At 38.3% G+C, this 22,321-nt stretch overlaps 1 protein-coding gene across 1 annotated transcript in view; it reads left to right on the top strand.

The window, feature by feature from the left end:
* Window positions 1–22,321, top strand: part of PPM1L (protein phosphatase, Mg2+/Mn2+ dependent 1L) — a 291,645-nt gene that overhangs the window by 167,205 nt on the left and 102,119 nt on the right. The window lies entirely within an intron of this gene.

Here is a 22,321-nt window from a genome sequence, read left to right as displayed (position 1 = left end):
TCATGACCCTGAGATCATGACCTGAGCCAAAATCAAGAGTCGTATGGTTGACCCACTGAACCCACCCAGGTAGATGAAGGATCGAGGAGGGGTTATGATGAACATAGACTCAGCTTCTTTTCACATTATGTTGCAGCTGAGAAAATTAAACACCTCTGCACTTGTTTTCTAATATTTTAGCCTTGTATACCTTTTATTAATAATGGAACTGAGGACGGCTGTTTTTTAATAGAAATATTATAGGAAGCAATTTATTTTTATTTCATTACAATTTGGAATATCACCACTTGAGTAAATTATTTTTTTCCCCATGCATGCATCTGTTTATTTATTTATTTATTTATTTGTAAATTATTTTTTATATGGGATTTATATCTTACCTTTTTTCGGAAAAGTTATGAGATTGTTTACAAAATTAAACCTGATAGAAAACAAAGCAATTAAAAATGTAATCGGAACAAGAAAAAGATAAGCAGTTAGCTACCTTCAGGGGCCTGATGGTAAGTGACAAAAAGTCCCTCCTAGAGAAGAGGACAACAGGAGCTCTCCCTGTTTTTTGTGTTTCTTGTCTGTGTACCAGGAGTTTTCATTGTCCTTCTTGGAGTGTGCCCCATCTCCCCCCCTGCTGGCCTCTTCATTATTTGCAGGAATGGGCGACATGGGAGCTCTGGAGGTTGGTGGGAAATGAGCCAGAGCTGACCAAGAATTTGCAGTGCACAAATAGAAAGTGTACATTCTTTTTGTTGCCTTGACAATTTTTCTTGAATTGAGAGCCTCAAATATTGCATCCGCGTGTGCGTTGTCTCTTGCCTGGGATGTAACCTAACTTTCTCTCTTTATCTGAAATGTTTCTGGGCTGGAAACGGTGGAACAAATGACTTTAGACAATCTGATTACAGAAAAAAAGAATTTTGATACATAACTTTCTGTTTATGAATTTAAAATGACTGAATTCGTCCTTTATAGAAGTGCATCTTGAGGAATGTGTTTAATGGAGGTTTACGCTATTATGGTTATTTCAACCTAATGGTGTAATTACCATATGTCATTAATCCTATTCCCACAGGGAATTTATCTTTTTTTTCCCTTTCAAAGCTAGAGGGTAACAAGAGCAAATGTTTTCAACTTTAGCCATTATTCATTTTAAATGTAAGTTGACACATTGAGGATATGAAAAACAAGAAATCCAAATAGTCATTTTTTTAAAAAGTGGAAACCATTAAACTGTGTTAAAAAGAATGCCTCACAGCACCCTTCTCCTGTGCTGGGATTAATGTAAAACAACTTCTTGCTGCATCTTCTATATTTCGACTTTGATTTTCTGTAGGTTGTTTCTGTGCCAGCTCTGCTCTTCCCCACCCCAAATACTTTTTTTGGTAGGTTTCCTGCTGTGACCAAAATCAAAGGACTGGAAATGAGAGAAGGTTAACATTTAAGGCATACATTTAAGAGATTACATATTCAGTGTTCCTTTGCCCCCTCTTCGTTGGGAAAAGGAGGTGGGATGATCTTAAGGCTTTCTTTTTCTTCTCTTCTTTTTACCCAGGATTATTTTATTACAAAAGTAACGTGTACTCGTTTTAGAAGTCTTAAAAAGTACAAAAAACATGAAGAAAAAAGAAAATCACTCGTAATTCCTCCACCCAAAGAGAATGGTTGTTGATAATGAATCTTTGTAGTGAGGCATATCCTGATTTTATGGGTCTGTGAGTTCACACCATAGGGCACCTTGGAAAACTTTCTTTTCAATTAGCAATATATTGTAAATCTTTTACATTGTTAACACTTCTCTCACCTCATCGTGTTTGATGGCTCTTTGGGGTTTATCATCTAAATGTATCTAAAAAGGGACAAACCGTATTTATCCGATGCCAACAGATTTCAAACCTTGAACCCCAGAGGTAAGTCCCAGTCCATTTACCTCCTGCACTGGTGAGAACCTGTGCACTGCGGGCTGCAGGCTGGCTGTTTGGTCAGCCCCCAGGACTTTGAGGAGGGTCTGGACTGTTCCATCCCTGTGTTCTCGTGCCTGCTGCCTCGCTCCCTGAGTGGCTGAGAAAAGCCTGGGGAGAGGGTTTCTCAGCTATCATCACTTGAAGTGAACGAGATAATTGATATACAACTTTTTTTCTTGAAAGCCATGAGAACATGTACTCTACAGGGACTGTTCAGCTCCTTTTAATTATAAATAATCACTCCTGTGAACTTTATATTGGCAATCATTTAATTCTGTCATCCTGCAGAATGGAGTTTAGATTTGAATCTAGTCATCTCATCTCTGCTCCAGTTCCATCTTTAAAGAACTGTGTCATTTGCAATGGCCAGGATGACCTTTCTGGTGGGGCCAGAGGCTAAGGGAGGGACTGGCTGCATCCATTTGTATGGGTGTGTCAAGGGCCTCTCTCTCATATTTGGTTCCGTGTAGTCAAAAGAGTAGTGATCCATCAGTTCCACTTTGCCAGGGATAGACGTGCTGCAGTGCAGCAGAGACACTGGAAACTGTGAAGACAGCGTGGGCTGAGGCCGTGCTGGAGGAGCGGTATAGAAATAGCGGATGCTGCCGTGTCCTGGGTCCCGGAGCTGTGCACCTTGGGAATCCAAGAGGAGAGTGAGCCTCAGGAAGGGGTCCTAATTGCACCAAATCAAAGCTCATTGAGTCAGCCAGGTCATTAACTGCTTGATATTTAATTACGAGCTGGAAAATGTTATCAAGCTCTTGTACTAAATCAGCTCCTAAAGAATGCATGCTCCCTTTGAATGGTTCATGTTTTGTTGTACTGTAGAAAGATCAGAAAAACATTTTGACAATCTACAAAGCTGGAGGTCCCAGCTGCCGTGTCCTCGGCTGCATTGCTCTGCCAGGCCAGCATCCGAGGGCTCTTGAGGCCCTGCAGAAGAAATTCCAAGATTTGGCAATAACCTAAGGCTCATCTGGGTCAGATCTGAGGTGGATCCTTGATCTAGGCATTGTCTGTCTGTTTCTCTCCTTTATTACAACTGTCTTGTGGGGGGAATTGGGGGATAATTTAATTTATTTATTTTTAAAAGACTTTATTTATTTATTTATTTGAGAGAGAGAGAGAGAATGACAGAGAGAGCAAGCATATAAGCAGGAGGAACTGCAGAGTCAGAGGGAGGAGCAGACTCCCCGCTGAGCAGAGATACCAATGCAGGACTTGATCCTAGAACCCTGAGATCATGACCTGAATGGAAGGCAGACGCTTAACACCTGAGCTCCCAGGTGCCCTTGAGGGAGAATTTTTAATTGAATTTCTTGACATTATTTTCATGGCCCAAGATTCATTCAGTCTTAGGTAGCAGTCTAACGACACACAAAGAAGTTTTGCAGTATCTTCGCTAAACAGCTGTAAATGAATAGAGTTTGAGTAGATTTTTAGTATTCCCAACGCTGTGTTTGGTTTTGTTTTGAAATATGATTTAACAGAATTAGTTTTTAACACACTAGGTATTTTGCTTGTGTAATATACCAGATCGCTAATGGCATAAACACTACAATGCAAAACCACCTATACTGCGAAGCATTAAAAATAGTTGTGAGTTTTATGTTTCCCAGATGGGCTAAATAATTCCTGCCTAATAATATTATATTTCTTTTTAGGAGAGTTTAATTAATTTGTCACCATAATTATGTTTTTGGTCATGACCTTTTTAAATTACCTTCTTATATTTTTCATTTCACCTAGGTGGATCCCCATATGTATTAATAATTATGCAATGTTTAGCAGAATCACTCTGAAGTAGAGTGACTTTCACTTGAGAAAACCAATCTAGTGGGATTTTTGCACTGACCAAATGGATATTTTTTTCTCCCATTTTTGTTTACTTTCATTGCAGTAATGTGTGTGTGGTTCTTAGCTTAGTGTCTGGTCCATAGTAATCGCTCAAGAAACATTAGCAGTTGTGACCATTTTCCATATACTCACCAAAATATTTCCGCTCATTTTTTTTTTTACTTCCAGTAGCAGCTCGTATGTTTTTGTTTGAAATAATTTAATTTCTGAGTATTTACATAGTCTCACAGAATTAAAAAAATAAATTCTGAACAAATTTTAATAAAATATGTTTCCCAGGAGTTAGTAAAAGAATCTAAATTCATTTCATAGTCATCTCTGAATTAAAACTCTTCTAATTTATCATCCATTTCATTTGATGATAAAAGAATGCAAAATCATGTAAGGGAAATCCTTGACAGGAATAAAATGCCTGTTGTCTGGTTAAAGCATTTCAACACTTCGTATATTTTTTAAATTCTATGTCATTTAGGTCCCAGATGTTTGAGGCCCCAAAGTGCAATGAATTAGCATGAGTCATTGAATGGTACAAACCTATGCCACACATTCAGGATATCTTCTAAATGTATTTCCATATTTAAATTATTGTTGAATGTTATTTTTTACAGGTATAGATCTACATACAATTAAGAGCATGTGGTTGTAAGTTTGATGGTATTTCAATTTTTTAAAATATATTTAAAAAATATTTTATTTATTTATTTGACAGAGATCACAGGCAGAGGCTTTAAGCCAGGCGGCCCTAAAATATTTTTTATTTTAAATATATTTATTTATTTTAGAGAGAGAGTACGAGTGCATGCAAGCAGGGGAAAGGGCAGAGGGTGAGGGAGACAGAGAGAAGCAGACTCCCACTGAACAGAGTCTTGATGCAGGGCTCAATCCCATTACCCTGAGATCATGACCTGAGTTAAGATCAAAAGTCAGGGGGCACCTGGGTGGCTCAGTGGGTTAAGCCTCTGCCTTCAGCTCAGGTCATGATCTCAGGGTCCTGGGATCCAGTCCTACATCCGGCTCTCTGCTCGGCAGGGAGCCTGCTTCCTCCTCTCTCTCTGCCTGCCTCTCTGCTTACTCGTGATCTCTCTCTGTCAAATAAATAAATCTTAAAAAAAAAAAAAAAATCAAAAGTCAGAAGCGTAACCCACTGAGCCACCCAGGTGCACCTGATACTTCAATTTTTTTTTTTTTTTTAAAGACTGGCATCAAGAGTGCTTTCCCTAAATGTTATGTTTTTAAATTCTTACAAGTATTTTTTTCTGTCCTACTCTTAAGTCATGAACGCTTTTTAATATCATACTCTTGTAATGTTGAAAGACAGTCAAACTAGGTCTCATTTTTGCTGTCTTAAGACTCAGCAAGAAAATTGCTGTTCTTTAAGAAAATGATTTGTTCATTGTCACTTATGTGACAGAAGGAATTTGAAGCCATCTGATTTCTTAGCTGGTTCTGTTAGTTCAGTAATGGCTTCATATTGCCGATTGATGGCTGCTAAGTCACTAAAGCTAACATAAAGGTTTGCAAGAAACTTCTGTTCCAATGATACATGAAAATATGAGTGTATTTTTAACTGTCTGGATAATCAATATGCCTTCTGTTGGTTAGGCTTACGCAATTTTACTTTGAGAGATTACTACTTACTATGAGACCTGCAAAAGAGAAAGTTTGCAAATACATATTAGAAGCTGTGAACTATTATTTTTCTTCTGCAATTAGTGTACTGATTTGTAATGAACTCTCAGGCTTTCTAGGTTATATAGATCTTATAAATTCTTTGTATCCTGCCTTGTATTACTCATTAGCACCTCCAAAGTAGGATGGTATGATGGAGGGACATAATAAACAGATAGATGATAGATAAAATTTTAAAAATCCTAGAGTAAAATTTAAGACACAAAGGTATTTTTTTTTAAGACTATTTATTTGACAGAGAGATATCACAAGTAGGCAGAGAGGAAGGCAGAGAGAGAGAGGAGGAAGCAGGCTCCCTGCCGAGCAGAGAGCCAGATGTAGGACTGGATCCCAGGACCCTGAGATCATGACCTGAGCTGAAGGCAAAGGCTTAGCCCACTGAGCCACCCAGGAACCCGACACAAAGGAATTTTTTAAAGATCCTCGGACCTAGTATTTTCCCCTCAGCCCACTCCCCTGTCTTACAGACGGCCTTACTGAAGGCCAGAGAGATATTTAAGAAATGTGTTCAAGGGGCTCCTGGGTGATGAAGTCAGTTAAGGATTCACCTGTTGGTTTTGGCTCAGGTCATGATCTCAGGGTTATGAGATCCAGCCCTGCTACAGGCTCCAGACTCATTGCGGAATCTGCTTGACTTTCTGGCTCTCCCTCTCCCTCTGCCTTTCCCTCATTTGCGTGTGTGTGCGCACATGCGCGTGTGCTCGCATGCTCACTCTCTTTCAGATAGATAAATAAATAAATAAACAAATAAACAAATAAAATCTTTAATGAAAGCAAGAAACATAGTTAAGAGCACACAACTGCAGAGCTGGCCAACTGCATTGGGATCTGGGACCCATCCTTCCTATCTTGTTTGGGACTCCTTCCAGAAGAAGTTGGAACAGCGGAAAACTTTATTGTCTTTCCGTTTACTGTGGAGTAGAATGAATTGCTCAAGGAAAGAATGCTTAGCCTACTTCTAAAGGTTTTTAAAGTAGGTGGGTGGTGGGGAGAGACTGTTACTAGAACAGGTCCACAGTGGGAAAGAACCCAAGGACAGACCAACAGGACTGCTCCAACATATTGTTTAGAATGAGTTCCGAGAATTAGCTGGGAAATTTATTTTTTAAAACAACATCCATCCAAAATTGGTTCAACTCTTAAAATCAGAGAGAGAACAAGAACTCCATTTTCTGTGCACTCTCAAGCTCTGACCCATTTAATTCACAGGTTCATAGCTCAACAAGAGTGTTATATTTCTTGCTTTTCCAATTAGAAAGTGAATTAGAAAAGTAAGTTATCTCATAGATTGTTTTAAGTCATTCCTTCCCTGATTATTCCTTACTTAAAGAACAAGTGAATTGTATCATTGAAATTTGCTGAGAGTAGAAAGACCTGAAATTTGATTCAGTCATGTCTTGGAAATTCATTGGGAAATACTTGGTTTATAAAAGCCCAAAGCATAATTAACTGTGCAGGCTGGAAATTGTTTCTGAAAAAGCCTTTTTAATCTCAATATGATAAAGTCAGTTTAAGGCCCTGATAAGCAATTGTGTTTGAAAATAATTTAAAAATTAAATTAAATTAAAAATTTAATGAACTTAATATATCTACTTCAGGTCTCCCTTCTGCCAGACTTTCCCCCATCAACGCATTTCCACACTGCTGCCCCACTTGCTGGTTTAAATCACAAACCTGGTGGTCTGTTCTTTTGTTTAAAACACTTTAAGGAATTGTTTATATTGTAGATGCTACGAGAAGATCTTTTACAAACTACAGACTTAATAAATTGATCCTACAATCAAATAGTGTCTTGGGTTCAAATCCCAACTCTACCATTTACTAAGCTAAGTTGCACTCATTTTGGATGGGTGTTCTTTTGGGGGCCTTAGCTGAAAAGTAGGGAGAGTCATAAGGAAGAATAAATTATGTAATGAACTTGAGTTCTTAGTTTAATGTTCAGTACATAGAAATGTTTCAATATACATTAGCTACTGCTCTTTATTTTTATTGTAGAATTTAATGTCATAACTGTACATACATGGTTCCAGCCTAATGTTCTTCATCTTCTGCCTCTTCTTCTTCCACCTTTCCCTCCCTCCTTGAAACATAGGTACACACTCTGCCCTTTGGCCTAAAACCCGATATTAGCCTCAAACATACCAGGATTTTTCATGCCTCTGTCTTTGTGTGATCTGTGCTCTTTGCTCCGATTGCTACCCTGCCCTTGTTCTGCTCTTCCTTTACATCCCTCAGGACTGAGTGCACATATCTTGTGTGTCTTGGTATTTCCAAGCCTTCTTGGATTTATTATACCCTTTTGTAGTTGTCTCTTTACCACTCATCTGCTTCTTTAAATCATAAGCTCTTTGAGGGCTAGGACTCTTCTTTTTTGCTATCTTTATTCAGCATAATGTAGGAGCCTCACCACTCAATAAATGTTGAAAGAGCAAACACTCGAATGAATTATTAAGCCTGCTTTGTAACCCAGTATAGGCAGCCATCTACATTTCATAACTGGATTTTTGACAGTTGTTCATCAGTAGACAGGGACAACCACACCTTACTACATTTATTCAGTTTCCCTCTTGAGTAGCTTGGAAGTTGGGCATTTCGATTGATTCGTGGATGCCATCTGGTGGAGGGAGGAGTTACTACAAGTACATGCTTAACCAAAACCGTGTGGAAATGAAAATGAAAAATAATATGGAAGTTTCCACTGTTTTACAACAGTTTCCATAAGCATAGTCAGGAAAACCTCCCTAATAATTGTTCGTGCATTCTTGTACATTTGGTTTCTTAATATTTTAAGAAGTTGGTCAATTATGAATAATGTTTGAAAACATTAGTTTGGCTAATATGATTATATAACTAAAAATGGTTTACCTGTTCCAGTATGTGATAGAATAAAACTGGAAAGTTTTATAATGCTTGTTTATGAAAATATTTAAACTTTATGAATTTAGGAACTTCCCAGATCCTAATTCTAGTTGCTTTAGCTCATACAGGAAATAGTGAAAGCCAGTGGCAGAGATCCAAGAGCAAATGAGCTATCCAGTATATACAACTCTAAATTCTTAGACTGCATATGAATTTTTATAATAAAATGGAGAAAAATCTTGTGCAATAACTTACGTGAGGATAGGTCAATTGATTATCTAAAATTTAGATATTGAGTTTTTAGAATGTTTTTGTGACATTGAGGTCTTTTAATTCATTCATTCCCCAAGTTTTGATTCAGTAACTAATGCCCAGTATTGTACAAAGTGCTAAAGAACCAGAGATGAAAGACATAGTTCCAGTTTTGGTCCAAATAGTGAATATTTAGATAAGAATGGAAAGCTAAATAACTTTTCATAAAACAAATCATACCAACTCTTTTTAGATTTTCATGAGTTCCTTATTTTCATTGACCCATCTGTGTTCCTTGTAAGCTTCATAAGTACAAAGTTACTGGTTTTATTCATGCCGTTTTGATGGGTTTTCTCAGAGCATATGAAATTCTTCACGATTTTTAGTAAGTAGTAGATACGCATTCAATATTCACATTTTTTACTTACACTCCACCTACCTGAAGGCTAGACCCCCCCCCCCCATTTTAACTATCTAGAGCACTGTAATGAACCAGACACTAAACAAAAAAGGACCAAGGAGAAAATAATCGCAAACCCCATGCATTTTTCTCCAATAAGAAGGTCAAACATTTTCCAAGTCTTTAGGTTAGGTCATTATACAATAATATAGCCACTAACGTGCAGGATTATCCACCTATAAAGGCAGAACCAAGAGCTTCTCACAGCAATCAGGGTTCTTGAGTGTGGGAACCAACTTCATATGCAGGAGAAATGAGTGTTTTTACCTTTCATGTTCCAAAGATGGCTTCAAGTCATTAAAAAACTGCTAGATTTTCTTCTGTGTATTCTCGTTGAAAAGATGTGGAAGTATGTATTTTGCTTTAGAAACATTTCCATCAAAAGAGGTTAAAATAATTTTTCATCGTTTAGAGTAGTAGAGTTAAATGGGACATTTACTTACATGAAACTCGTCATTCCCTGATGACAATTATTAAATGAGATACTACAGAATTGAGCTATCATTTATAGAACTCTCATTCGAAAAATTACATAGGACACACATATATCCAAATCTAATTTTCTCCTTAACTAAAGAACTGGAATGGACCCTGAGAATTTACCTAGTTCCTGGGAAGGATACCATTAAAGCATTACGTTAAAATGTGTTACATATAAAATTTTGTTTTGTAAAAGTCTTGAAGGAAAGATTTCAAACCAAACTGGCAACTCACTTAACCTATAAATGTATTTTCAAAGCTAAATGGCCAGCTACCTGTCTTCTGAAATTCTATTAACCTTCACTATTTAATTGCCTGAATGTGGGCATATGATTTGTGTTAGAAAAGAAGCTTGGTTTATTGAGTGTGTCTCATAAGTCATGTTGACTTATTTATGACCTCTTCCATCCTAGGGCACTTAGATCAACATAATGTTTTGAAGAAGAATCATAGGTACTGTCTTGTGAAGTAAAAGGAAGATGTAGATGGCAAAGTTCATACTTTTTCTAGTCTGGCAATTTCCATGCTGATTTATGACATTTGGAAATTGCTTGTTGCAACAATAAATCTTTAGGTGGATTTTTCTTGGATTTGGACTATCTGGGTACAGACATAAAGAGAGGACACTGCTCCATAGCAAATGGTTTTTGCTTACCATTTCAGACATCAGCTCATACCAAACAATTCATTCTTTTCTAAGGTTGAAGCAGCTGTGGATTATTATAATTATGAATTTATTATGTCCCTGCCAATCTACTATGAATCCTAATTCAAGCTTTACATGTCTCTTTGGAACCTTGTTAATTTTCTTGTGATAATATGGTTCCTGACAAATGACAGTTGTGAGAATCCAAAGTTGCTCAAGTTAGTTTTTTATGGTGCATTGCCAGTTGCCCATTGTTTCTAGAATGCCTAATGACCTTTTCATTTTTAATGTTACATCCAGTTAAAGCAGCTACACTTTATAATTCCTGGCTGCATTTTTATCAATCCATTTCCTCTGAGGATTGCTACAGAGCTGCTGTTCCCCCTAACTTTTTAGGTTGTATGGTCATGTGGAAAGCAATAGAATGTTTAAGAATTCTCTCTCTGGGGCGTTAGATATTTTAGATCACTTCGTTGAGTTCACATAAAAAATTGTATGTACTTAAAATTTTAGAACTGATAAAATTGTTTTGTGATTACCTCTTTAGTCATTTCTGTAGCTAGATTGTGAGCTATTTATAGGTGATGACTCTGTATAACTTATTGGTATACATCTGGAAATGCAACACACCGTTCAATACATGAAGGCAAACAATAAATGTGAGCTCAACATTATTAATAATATATATACGTATAAGTAATGTGTACACACACACACACACACACACACACACACACACACCCCTACTGATTTTGCTTTAGTTTGGCTATTCATCTATACAAAGGTTTGGTACTTTTTCTGTAAAGAGCCATATAATAAATATTTTAGGTTATGTGTATCATATGTACTCTGTCTCAGCTGTTCAACTCTGCCATTCAAGTTGGAAGCAGCCATAGAGAATATGTAAACAATTGGTTGAGGCTGTGTCCCAGTAAAACTATATTTACAAAAACAGGGTTTTTGGGCTATAGTTTCCCACCCTGGATTTAGACCAGGACTCATAAACAGGATTCACCTCTTGTGCTAATTTTGATTGACAGCTGCCTAGAATACAGTATTAAGGAGGGCTCTCAGTATGGGTCTGAGCACAGTGACAAATAATTCTTCGATTGAATAGTAATGTATGCCAGAAGCATTACTTTGGCTCTTTCTATAATTCATTCTAAGAGCACTATGATCTGTGCACATGGTTGCCTTTATTTCTTTGCTTTGGATGCCAGGGAACTCAATCGGTTTTTAATAAGTCTTTAACAAGTAAATAGAATCTTAAGGCATATATTTTGTGTCTCAAGTTTATTCCTGGTGGCTTCATCTCAATTTTACTATCTTATTTTTCTTAGCCCCAAATTCCTAAAACTTGCCCACACAAAATATTTATGATACTACAGATTTTGTTGAAGACCAAAGGACTACTAGAGGTGCAGGGACACATCTGCAAAACATCAACAATCATATCTACCTTTCAGGGTTGCTGTGAGGATTGAATGAAGTAATTTATATAAAGTACCAAGCATAGTACTTGGCACACAATAAGAACTCAGTAAATGGTAGCTGTCAAATACATGTCTACAAAAGAGCTGGGCCAGCCCACCCAGAAGGGTAAATTACATTTCTTATGATTCTTCAGCCATCTTCCAAGGTAGGTGGCGAAAGCCCTGGAGAGGTGAATTGCATTTACTCAGATTTTATCTTTCTGAATGAAGTCTCTCCCAGTGGGAAACACTAAGCTATATATACATTGGGGTTTTTTTCCTACTCTTTTGTTGGTGGGGAACCTTCTGTGTAGAACAGGACCATGTATCCACGTAGATGGATCATGAAGTGGGGAGACCACTGGGCTTATTTCTTATCCTGCTAAGGCAACTTCCATACATTTCTTATAAGAAGTTTAGTTTTATTTATTTTATTTGATTTCATTTTAGTTTTCTTCCTCTGACTTTAGGGGCAGGAATTTTACAGCTTGGGATGAATGATTCCAAGCTAGTATATGCTTATTAGTTGATGCTATTTTAGCTCACAGTTCTCTTTATAAATGAACATCTTCAAAAACTAAATAAATAAAACAAGCATCTTCTCTGACTTAAAGAAAAAAAAAGAATAAGATTCCAAGAAGTGTTATGATTCTGCATGTTATTGCCAAAGAAGTGTTATGATTCTGTATGTTATTGCAAAAGGTCAAAATCTGGTATAAATTCAACACTTGAGAGTAATATAGAAGGAAAGCCAAGGGTCTACCAGTTGCCTGTGCCAAACAAAGTTAGGCAATGGTGTGAGGACTTGGTGAGAAAGATAAAAAAATAAAAATTCATGAGGCATTAATTGGGAAGGTCAAGAACTTGTTGGGGCACATCGTTGTTCTTAACTTCCTTATAAGAAACCCATGTTAATGAAAAGAAATTCAAAATTAACCCTCCCACACACAATAGAAAGTTATTATTGGTTTAATTTGGGCAAGTGTACTGCATATTACTCCCTGGCACATGCTCCTCAGTGGACTCGGTGGCCTGTTATCTCACCCCTCAGAGTACAAGTCCACATTGAAGCCTTCCTTCCTATAAAATTGCAACTTTTATTCATTTTGGCTCTCATTGATCCACATTTTAGAAAATCCATATCACTAAAATATGCTCTTTTAACTGCCTGTATTGACCTCTTCTTAAGTCTTTACTCCTTACCCCTTTACCTGTGCACCTCCAAGTTTTTAGATCTCTGCTGAAGCATCATTCTCTCAGGGAGGCCTCCCTTTCCCCCACCACACTGTTTAGGTTTGTTATATCCCCTCAAAGAACCTTATTCCTTTCCTTAGAGCGCTCCTGTTTTTAGTTATACGCTTACATAAGAGACTACATATTTGGTTAATTTTCGTCTCCCCACGATGAGAACAGAGACATGTCTACTTTTGCTCACTATTTATTCCCAGCACGGTGCCTAACACACACTAGGCAACAAATATTAATTGAAAGAATGTAGTTCCAGCCCATGACTGCATGCCTGCTCATCCAGCTCTTGTTGTTTGGGGTTGAAGTAGGACTTGGGAAAGGATATATTTTTCTCTGTAGTGTCCGTGAACTATTTGCCCATTCAGATTTTAAAATGTGTCATTTTATATTTACATAAGCAGGTGCATTCACTGCTAAATTATAGCTTTGCCATGCAATTAGGTATCCCATTTTTCCTCTTGCTAAAAAGATACCCTTTCCAACTCTGTATGCAAAGTTATGCAACACTGCTGGGATGCCGATTTGCTTTCCTTTCTGCTATGTTTTGATGCAACTCTCCAGGCTTCGGAATTCCACTGGCAGTTCCCAGAAGAGATCAAGACAATGTTCTGACCATGCCTGGGCATGGTCAAGAAGATATCACTGTGTTTTCAAGGTGCTTTGCCACTGGTCATTTTGTGGCCTGTTTCACACAGCTTGCTGAGACTTGCTTGATTGTGCACAAGCTGTTAGAAAAGGGTTCCAGGTGCTCCTGGCGTCAGAAGTACTCAAGGTCAGTTAGCTTGCTTTAGGAAGGGCTCAGTCTTTGAGAGGCTGAACAGATTGGCAGTTTTATACAACCAAAAAAGCCTGTGGCACAGAGGGTGGACAGGCCGTGTGGGAATGTCAGTGCATAACAGTCAAGGTTTTTACAAGAATTAAAAATATTTACTTGCCAAACTGAGTCCCGGGGGATGCAGAAGGGCTGTTACTGTAAAGAGTCTGGTATAACTTTGGATATACATCAGAATTTGTTGTATAGTTTTACAAAAATATGTGTGCCTACCCCTTATAAAATAAGAACTCTAAGGGATAGAAACTGGTAGGCTTTACCCTTTACTGAGTTTGTTAAAAATCATAGCACAAGTTTAAAAAGCAGATTCTAGACTCCCACCTGAAATATATTGATTTGCTAAAGAGGGGACAGAACTCATAGTCTGCATTTTTAAGAAGACATCCCCTGTCCCCATTCCAGGTGGTTTGAGGGAGTTGGTTTTATTAACAGCCCTGAGAAATACTGGTCAAGTCCATGCACCAAATTTTATAAGAAAACTAAAGCCCTGTCCCTAGTGTCCTTTCCATGAGTGGATCTAATAAGGCTTCTCGAGGCCTGGTTCATGAACTTCATACTTGGGTTCCTCAAATGGGACACTACATACATAAATACATATATACATACACACACACACACACACACACACATATGTGTAACCCACATTTTATACATACATATGAGTCTTTTTTCTTTTGTATATTTTTAAATTTTTTTCATATGTATATGTATGTCTGTATATAGTATGTGTGTGTTTCTGGAAAGAGGATCCATTGCTCTCCCCAGATTTTCACTTAGGTTCAAAATTATACAAAAACAAAAAGAAACACTGAGTTTGAGATACAACCGGTGTTGGCTCTGTCCAAACTAACAGTCTTGTTTCCTGTGCTATTAAACAAGATTTGGTGCTCAAGCAGTGTAAAATGTATGACATTTATATAAATGGCAGAAGACTGGCAAATGACACAATGATAGGAAGAAACATGACAGGTTTGGTCCTTTTGTCTTTTGTGTTTGTGATTGTATAGAATTAACATTCATAGAACATTAAGCTTCATTTTCAAGTACCCCCTTCTCCACCCTTTTCTCCCTGCAAGCCCACACTGAGTTTGATGTTAGGGAAACCCATCTATGTGAAAACACGTTTGTCCCACCAGTTGCTCATAAATTAGTGAGGAGGCAAATAGGTGATTGGAGAGAGAGTGCGAATGGTTGAGAGCTGTGACAGAGGTCCGAACGAAGGACCGAGGACAGGTGAGGGAAAGGGTAGCTTTTGTTCTGGAAGACTAGTTTTACAACCTAAGTAATGACTCCTGTCTGCACGGGAGGAGTTTTGAACCTAGTGCACTCAGTAGATATGACTGAATGCATTCTTTACTTTCCCTGTTGCGAGGTGCAACAGATGAAGGGGTTTTTTGTTAGATTAGCCTCAAAAAAGTTTTGATGGTAGGTCTTGCAGGTGGAGCCAGAGGTGGAGAAGAGTAACTTAAAGCTTGAAGTAGTGTGTGGATTTTTGTGTTTTTCTCTGTGCAGAGTTAAATTTCAGAGTAATAATGTCTGTCTCTCCTGACCTTCATTTTCCCCACTTTGAGGTTCATTCTCAGGAATTTCTCTGGGTGCTTTACTGCTTCTCATTTTACATCCCTGTATATAAGAACCTGTTCATCTTGTCCACGTTAAGACTGAACATTTCTTAGTGTATTACTCCTTCAGATGTTTGCCTTTCGATAGGGGAAGTGCTAGCATAAACCAGACATTGAAAGTTCTGTGCAAAAAATGAATTTGTAGAATGAGATAGTTCCCAGCTTTCTGGACAGAAAGACAGACCCTTCTCCAAACCTCCACCACGCTTACAAGGAGCTTGGATCTAATACTGGGTTTGAAGGCACTTCTTAAAGTCCTATCAGGCTGGGGAAATCAGCTCATTTGGCACTGACCTTGGACTACCCTGCCAGCCTGGCCACACCTGCTGTTTGGAGGTGCTCCCTGAAGAGACAAGTGAGCCAAGTGAGGCCAAAGAGGAGTTCTCTGGCCCTATTGCCAGCCAAGGAACATTTTGTCTGACTATGTTCTGGCTGCCTCCCTGAGGGACCGCTCAATTGTTATAGTTACAGAGTTCTTTTTGATTAATAACTCATGAGTTTTTTTATAATTCATTTATAACAGTTGGTTCCATTGAATTCCTGAATCACCAAGGGCATTTTCAGTTAGCATTCTGCATGGAACTTTCTGGAACACATTTGGATAGCACCTAGGGAAAAGAGTATTTCTCCAAGCCCAAGATTCAGAAGTGGAGGGGAATTTTATCAGTAATTAACTATAATTTTCTTTGAAATATGCAACATTTTTTTTCTTGTAAATAAACATTACTTTCCTTTTTTCTTCTATAGATCTCAAGTATATAGAATGTGAAATAATTTCTTACTTCTTTCTACAACTGCTGAAACGATAGGAACTCACCTATTCCCCAAATTTAACAAGACTGCTTTGGCTGAGTACTGCTTGTTTTCTCAACAGATTTATGTAAAAGTCTGCTGGTACTCTCTTTTTATGCTGCCATCTTTCAGGAGAACTTAGATGTGTATGTGTGCTTTAGGAAAAAAATTAGAAGAAGGACCATGGCCCTTGTATAATCTAATCCCCCCAACTCTGTAGAATGTGTGTGGTAACTGAGGGATAAAGACTTCATGATTTATCACTTTGGTATAGAGAAATAATTTCACCTTTTCTTCAGACTGTAAACAGATGAAATTTTTAAAAATCCCTTAGAGTTTGAATATAGATTTGACTAAAGTAATAAGATTAGGAAAATAGACCACGTGGCTGAGCAACGTTTGATACCTTGGTTAATTATAGCTTATTGTGATGGCAGAACAGGGATCTAGAAAAGGAAGGTAGTTTGGTTTTTATGTGTATAAAAACCAACCATCTGCAGTCTGGGAAGCCATCATTCAAGGAGTGGAATTTGAGTTATATTTTCACACTCTGACATGCTTGGAACTATGAGAATAAGGTCTGAGATCAAATATAGATCAGATGACTGATAAAGTTATTAAAGTTTTGTCACTTGAAGAATCCCAGGCGAATCGTTCTGAATAATCTATAACTTAGCAGTCAGCACCTTTATGATTAAACTAAACGAAAACTTCAATCTCCATATTAAGTAGGTAATATGATTTCAAGTCCCTCACTTGCCGAGTCTTATGCCCTCTGAGGTGGTCATTTTGTCACACGATTGACTAACATTTGCACAGCCACAGCTTTGGTCCTCCAGAGCAATCTCAAGTCTCCCTAATAAGCAAAGGATTTCATTTATATACTTCAGGTTTGAGCCTGAAACTTTTTCCTGATGCCGTCTCTCTTGGAGGAATCAAATTCACCTTCTTGAGCCAGGATTATGAATTCAGGAGTGCAAGATGGTCCTCTCAAAGATGCCTTTCTTATTTAAATAACCCCCTCCAGGTTAGAAATGGCAGAGACTAAAAATGGCAAGAAATGAGGCTCTTGGCAGGTGCGAGAGAGGAACAGCTCCCTTGCCTTATGTCCTCTTGCTGGTGGGCAAGGGCATTCACTCTGACTTTGTTTTAAAGTGCCCGGAGCCACAGAGCAGTTGTCAGACGTTAATGATATGTTCCCCTAAGAAAGATGGAGTCCAAGGTGGACCTAAGTAAATTAATGTGTGATCTGTGGGATGGCTGCTGCCAAACCAGCACGTGCACACTCACTTCCCTTCAAGGGCAGGCAATCCTTGTCTGCAATAAAAATATTACCTACTCCCTTCTCTCTTCCATCTTCCGGTGGCACGAATTTTGAAGGATCTCCCTTCGGGTCTCTCCTTTATCTTGTGAACACCTTGCTGTCATTCCTGGGTCACCACTTCCCCAAATTCAGCTTTTCTTCCTACTCAGTATTTGCGGAATTGATTTCCCATCTTACCTCTCTCAGAGGTCTTCGTCAGCACCGAAGTCTGCTTCTCACCTAAAGGGTCACTGATCAGATGTGCTTAGAGCCAGATCCAGCCCCTTATTGTGTTTGAGGGTAACGTGGCTCCAAGGATCAGCCCTTTTAGTCTCTTTTTGATCCAGTTTTAAAAGCCTGTGTTCATTCACAGTCAGCACTCCTCTGAAGCAGTAGCTCTGTGTGTTCCAAGTCAGGGATATATGTGGCATAAATATAAGCTGAACGGTGCTACCGTCAATTATTTTTTCCATTCATGTCAATGGAGGATTCTTTCAGCTAAATTACAGTTGTGTGTGTGTTGCGTGTGTGTACGCATGCACATTTGCATTAAGTAAAACAAAAGGGGGAGAGTAATTTATAAAATCAGAGAATTTGAAAGATAGTAAATTCTGAAACTTCTTTTTTAAGCGTACTCTAGACCATCCTTGAGGCGAAAGTGGGTATGTCTTTTTAAGATACATTTCCAGAGGGGGCGCCTGGGTGGCTCAGTGGGTTGAGCCGCTGCCTTCGGCTCGGGTCATGATCTCGGGGTCCTGGGATCGAGTCCCGCATCGGGCTCTCTGCTTAGCGGGGAGCCTGCTTCCCTCTCTCTCTCTCTCTGCCTGCCTGTCTGCTTGTGATCTCTCTCTGTCAAATAAATAAATAAAATCTTTAAAAAAAAAAAAGATGCATTTCCAGATTTTGTAATCTTAGAATCTCATTTGTTAGTTTTTCAGCATTGCTTTGAAATTGGGTCTTTACATCAGGACTAGCAGGCTCCCTGCTGAGCAGAGAGCCCAGTGCAGGGCTAGATCCCAGGATCCTGGGATCATGACCAGAGCCGAAGGCAGAGGCCTAACCTCTGAGACAGCCAGGTGCCTCCAGGACTAGCATTTATAACACAGATCTTTACAAACTTAATGAAAAAAGGTGCATCTATCTGGTTCAGTAGGTGGAGCATGAGACTCTTGATCTAGTTGGGGTTATGAGTTTGGGCCTCATGTTGGGTGTAGAGATGACTTAAGAAATAAAATCTTAAAAAAAACCTATTCCTTGGTTTTACAAATATCTTTCTAAAAAAATATTTTATTTATTTATTTGTCAGGGAGAGAGACAGAGGCAGAGCACAAGCAGGAGGAGTGGCAGAAGGAGAAGCAGGCTCCCTGAGACGTGGGACTCAATCCCAGGACCCTGGGATCAAGACCTAAGCTGAAGGCAGATGCACCACCCACTGAGCCACCCAGGCATCCCTTAAAAATATCTTCTCAGTAAGAGTTTAGAGGGAGCTTCCTTTTTTTGAACACCATACCTATAATTTTTAAATATAAAATTAAATATGATAAACTAAGTCTTAGAATTGGTAATAAGATAGAATATTTGATTAGAAAAGAAGGGGCAAAAAATTTAAAACTCCCACAGCTATGAAATATGCAGTACTAAGTAAAAATTGTCAAGCAAATTTTCATTTATGACATCAGAAGCTTGCTTTTATATCTGTTAAAGTTCAAAATGGATAGTAACTGGACCTCTGCAAGTTCTCAGGGAAAAGCACTAAAATGATTTGAGCATAGGTCTAATTTGCTCATGATCTTTCCCAAATGGGGACTCTATTAGAATTTAATTCAATATCACCTAATATCTTTTCCTGAAAATAGCTTTTGCCTTCCTAGAACTTGTATCCAAAGTCATTTGTCTGGTATTTTTCTTTTGAGTTCTATAAAATAAGTCTAATACGTTTTCCTGGTGGAGGTTTTCTGTTTTGAGAGGTGGTGGTGTAGGTGTAGTCTCAGGCTTACAGTTCAGTGTTCAAAAGTAAATTTACTATATTTCACTTTACTCAGTTTTCACACTTACTCTCAGTATCACCATCTCCTCTCTAGTTTCTGGTTTTACGACAGGGAAGCCATTTTACATATTTTTCTTTCCCATCTGTCACCACACTTGGCTCAAGTGTTCTTTTGTTCTCCTCTCAGAGCCTTTATCCGGGCCTAGGGCTGCTTTACCTCACAAAGGAATGACCACAGTATGCATTGCCTTCTTTATTAAAAAAAATTTTTTTTTTCCTTTTTTGGCTCACAGATGGTTGGTGTTGCCTGCCCACCACTTCCTACATAGCCAGGGATAAATTATTTAACCTTTCTTAATCTGTCTCCTCATCTGTAGAAACCTGTCAGGGTTGTGGTGAGGATTAAAGAAGTGAATACATGTAAGGCATTCAGCTCGGTGCCTGGCACAGAGAAAGTGGGCAAGCATTTCCTGCCGTTTTTATTTCAGAAAATTTGGAAAACTCAGAAAACTACATAGAGAAAAAAATTAATATTCCCTGAACTCTTACTACTCTGAGATAACTGTGATCAATATTTATATATTTCCATCTATTTTGTCCTCACACATAGTCGTATACAAACTTTGTATCTGCTTTGTAATCTGCTTTTCATTATGAACATTTATCCACATAATTTCGCATTCTTTCATAATTTGATTTTGGATAGTTGCATTGTATTCCACTGCATGGATGACCCTAATCAATCAACCGATTTCAAGACTGATTTTTATGATCATGAATAATACTTTAATAAATATGTTTACACCCAACTCTTTATGCGCATCTTTAACTTTTTTCTTAAAATAAGTTCCTAGGAAGGCAATTACTAGGTAAAGGCTATAAAGTGTTTTAAAATTTGAATGACATTTTTTCATTTTCTGTCTAAAGAGAATGTTCAATTTATACTCCAACCACAGTGTAGAAGGCCAGTTTTCCTTTCCTTCAGACTTTTTACTTGTCTCCATGTTTTAATTTTATTCAAATGTATTTTTTTTTTAAGTAGGTTCCATGCTGTCGTGGAGCCTGATACAGGGCTTGAACTTATGACCCTGAGATCATGACCCGATCAGAGATCAAGGATCAGGTGCTTAACCCACTGAGCCATCCAGGTGCCCCCTCAACGGCATTTTATTTTTATTCATTTATTTATTTTTATATTTTAAAGAGAGAGAGCAGGAGGGGTGGGGCAGAGAGAGAGAGAATCTTAAGCAGGCTCCACGCTGGGCCTGGAGCCTGACTCTGAGATGTGATCATTTATTTCACTCTAAGAGGTTCAGTATTTCCTATTACTGAAAACTGCTACAAATCAAAACGCCCTGCTCTACAACTTCATTTCTTAATATTCCTTCCTATGAACTCACCTTCACTACTTTCTAGATTGCTTTTCTTTTCTCCAGTAAGTGCCTCTTACCTCAAAAGTGCTCTTTAAACTCTAGTGATTTCTTGATTCTTTTCTTGTCCCCATCCTTAATTTTTCTTCCTAGAGGCCGTTCAGCACCTAATATGGCTCATATATTAAATAAATATGCTAATTTATCTTAAGATCCGTGCATGGTTTGTTGTTGTTGTTTTTTATTGTACTTTGAAGAGTGTTTTTCTAGTATTTCATATGTGTGTTTTGTTTGCACGTTAAACTTCCAGGCTCCTTGATGGCAAAGGTTTGTTCTCGCAGCACCAGGGGGTCTAATACACTTTACTCAGCACACACTCAATACGTTGGAACTGGTGGGCTGCCAGGATTTTAAGATGACTTGTGAAACATTTAGCCGCATTTAAAATACTTTACACTCCCCCCATTCTTTCACATATATTGATTGTTTCTTAAAGAACATAAAGAACATACTGTAATAGTAAATAGTTTTTTAGCCTGATGACCAGTATCAACATTCTACCTATGAGGTTCCCAAATTTAGACCCTTAGTCATTCTGCTTTTCTTTTATCCTTTTGAGTATTTTTTACAGGGTCTGCTCTGGCCCGTTACTATCTTCCAGACTGAACTTGGCATGCATACCACTTCTGTAAGAAGGTACACTGGCTGGGAACCTTTCGTGTCCTGCCTCACAAGGTTTTAGTTCATCTTTCCAGCTGCTAACCATCTGCTCAGGTGTAACCTGCGGAACCTTGGAACTATATGTTCTCCACTCTCTGCCCTGAGGCGTCTCTGCTACAACTGGCACCAGCACAGACTTGAGCTTACCTGTATCTGAGGGGCCTGGTTCTGAGGTACGGTCCACATGAATCCTCCAAAGGTCCCTAGCAGGAGCAAGCCCATTACCAAATGGATGAAAAAACACAAGGAGGGAGAAGATCAAACAGTTATTAAGAGGAACATTAAATAAAGCTTCATACATGGCTTTGTATGTGAAGTGCATAATTTGCTATTTTGGCATATAAATAATGATTTGGGTTTAAGAGTTTGCTTTCCTAAAATAAATGGCACTGATGATAATTAAAGAGTAAGTGTAGTTAAGTACCATTTGCCGGTGGAAAATGACTCCTAGGCTCTATCTGGAATCATGAAAGCAACTTCAGATAGCAGGCAAAGAATTATAAACTGTCAGAAGATTTTCTCCAAAGGCTATTCTCAAAGTACCTGATTCTTGGATAGAGTCAAGATATTAAACTTCGGTGCAAACTGAAACAGATAATGGGCAAACTCAAGGATGTATAAGATATAGTTCTTATGGCAGCTGAACTGGGGAACTAAAATACATGCACCTATACAAATGCCTGTATAAACACTTGAAAGACTGTTGGCTGCTCTTAGGTGTGTTCACTAACAGAATTTGTAGCTTTTGAGCCAAATTTTGAAGGATGTGAGGGACTG

The sequence above is a fragment of the Meles meles genome, chromosome 4 (genome assembly GCF_922984935.1).
Source record: "Meles meles chromosome 4, mMelMel3.1 paternal haplotype, whole genome shotgun sequence".
Classification (NCBI taxonomy): Eukaryota; Metazoa; Chordata; class Mammalia; order Carnivora; family Mustelidae; genus Meles; species Meles meles.
This window is presented reverse-complemented; position numbering and strand designations above follow the sequence as displayed.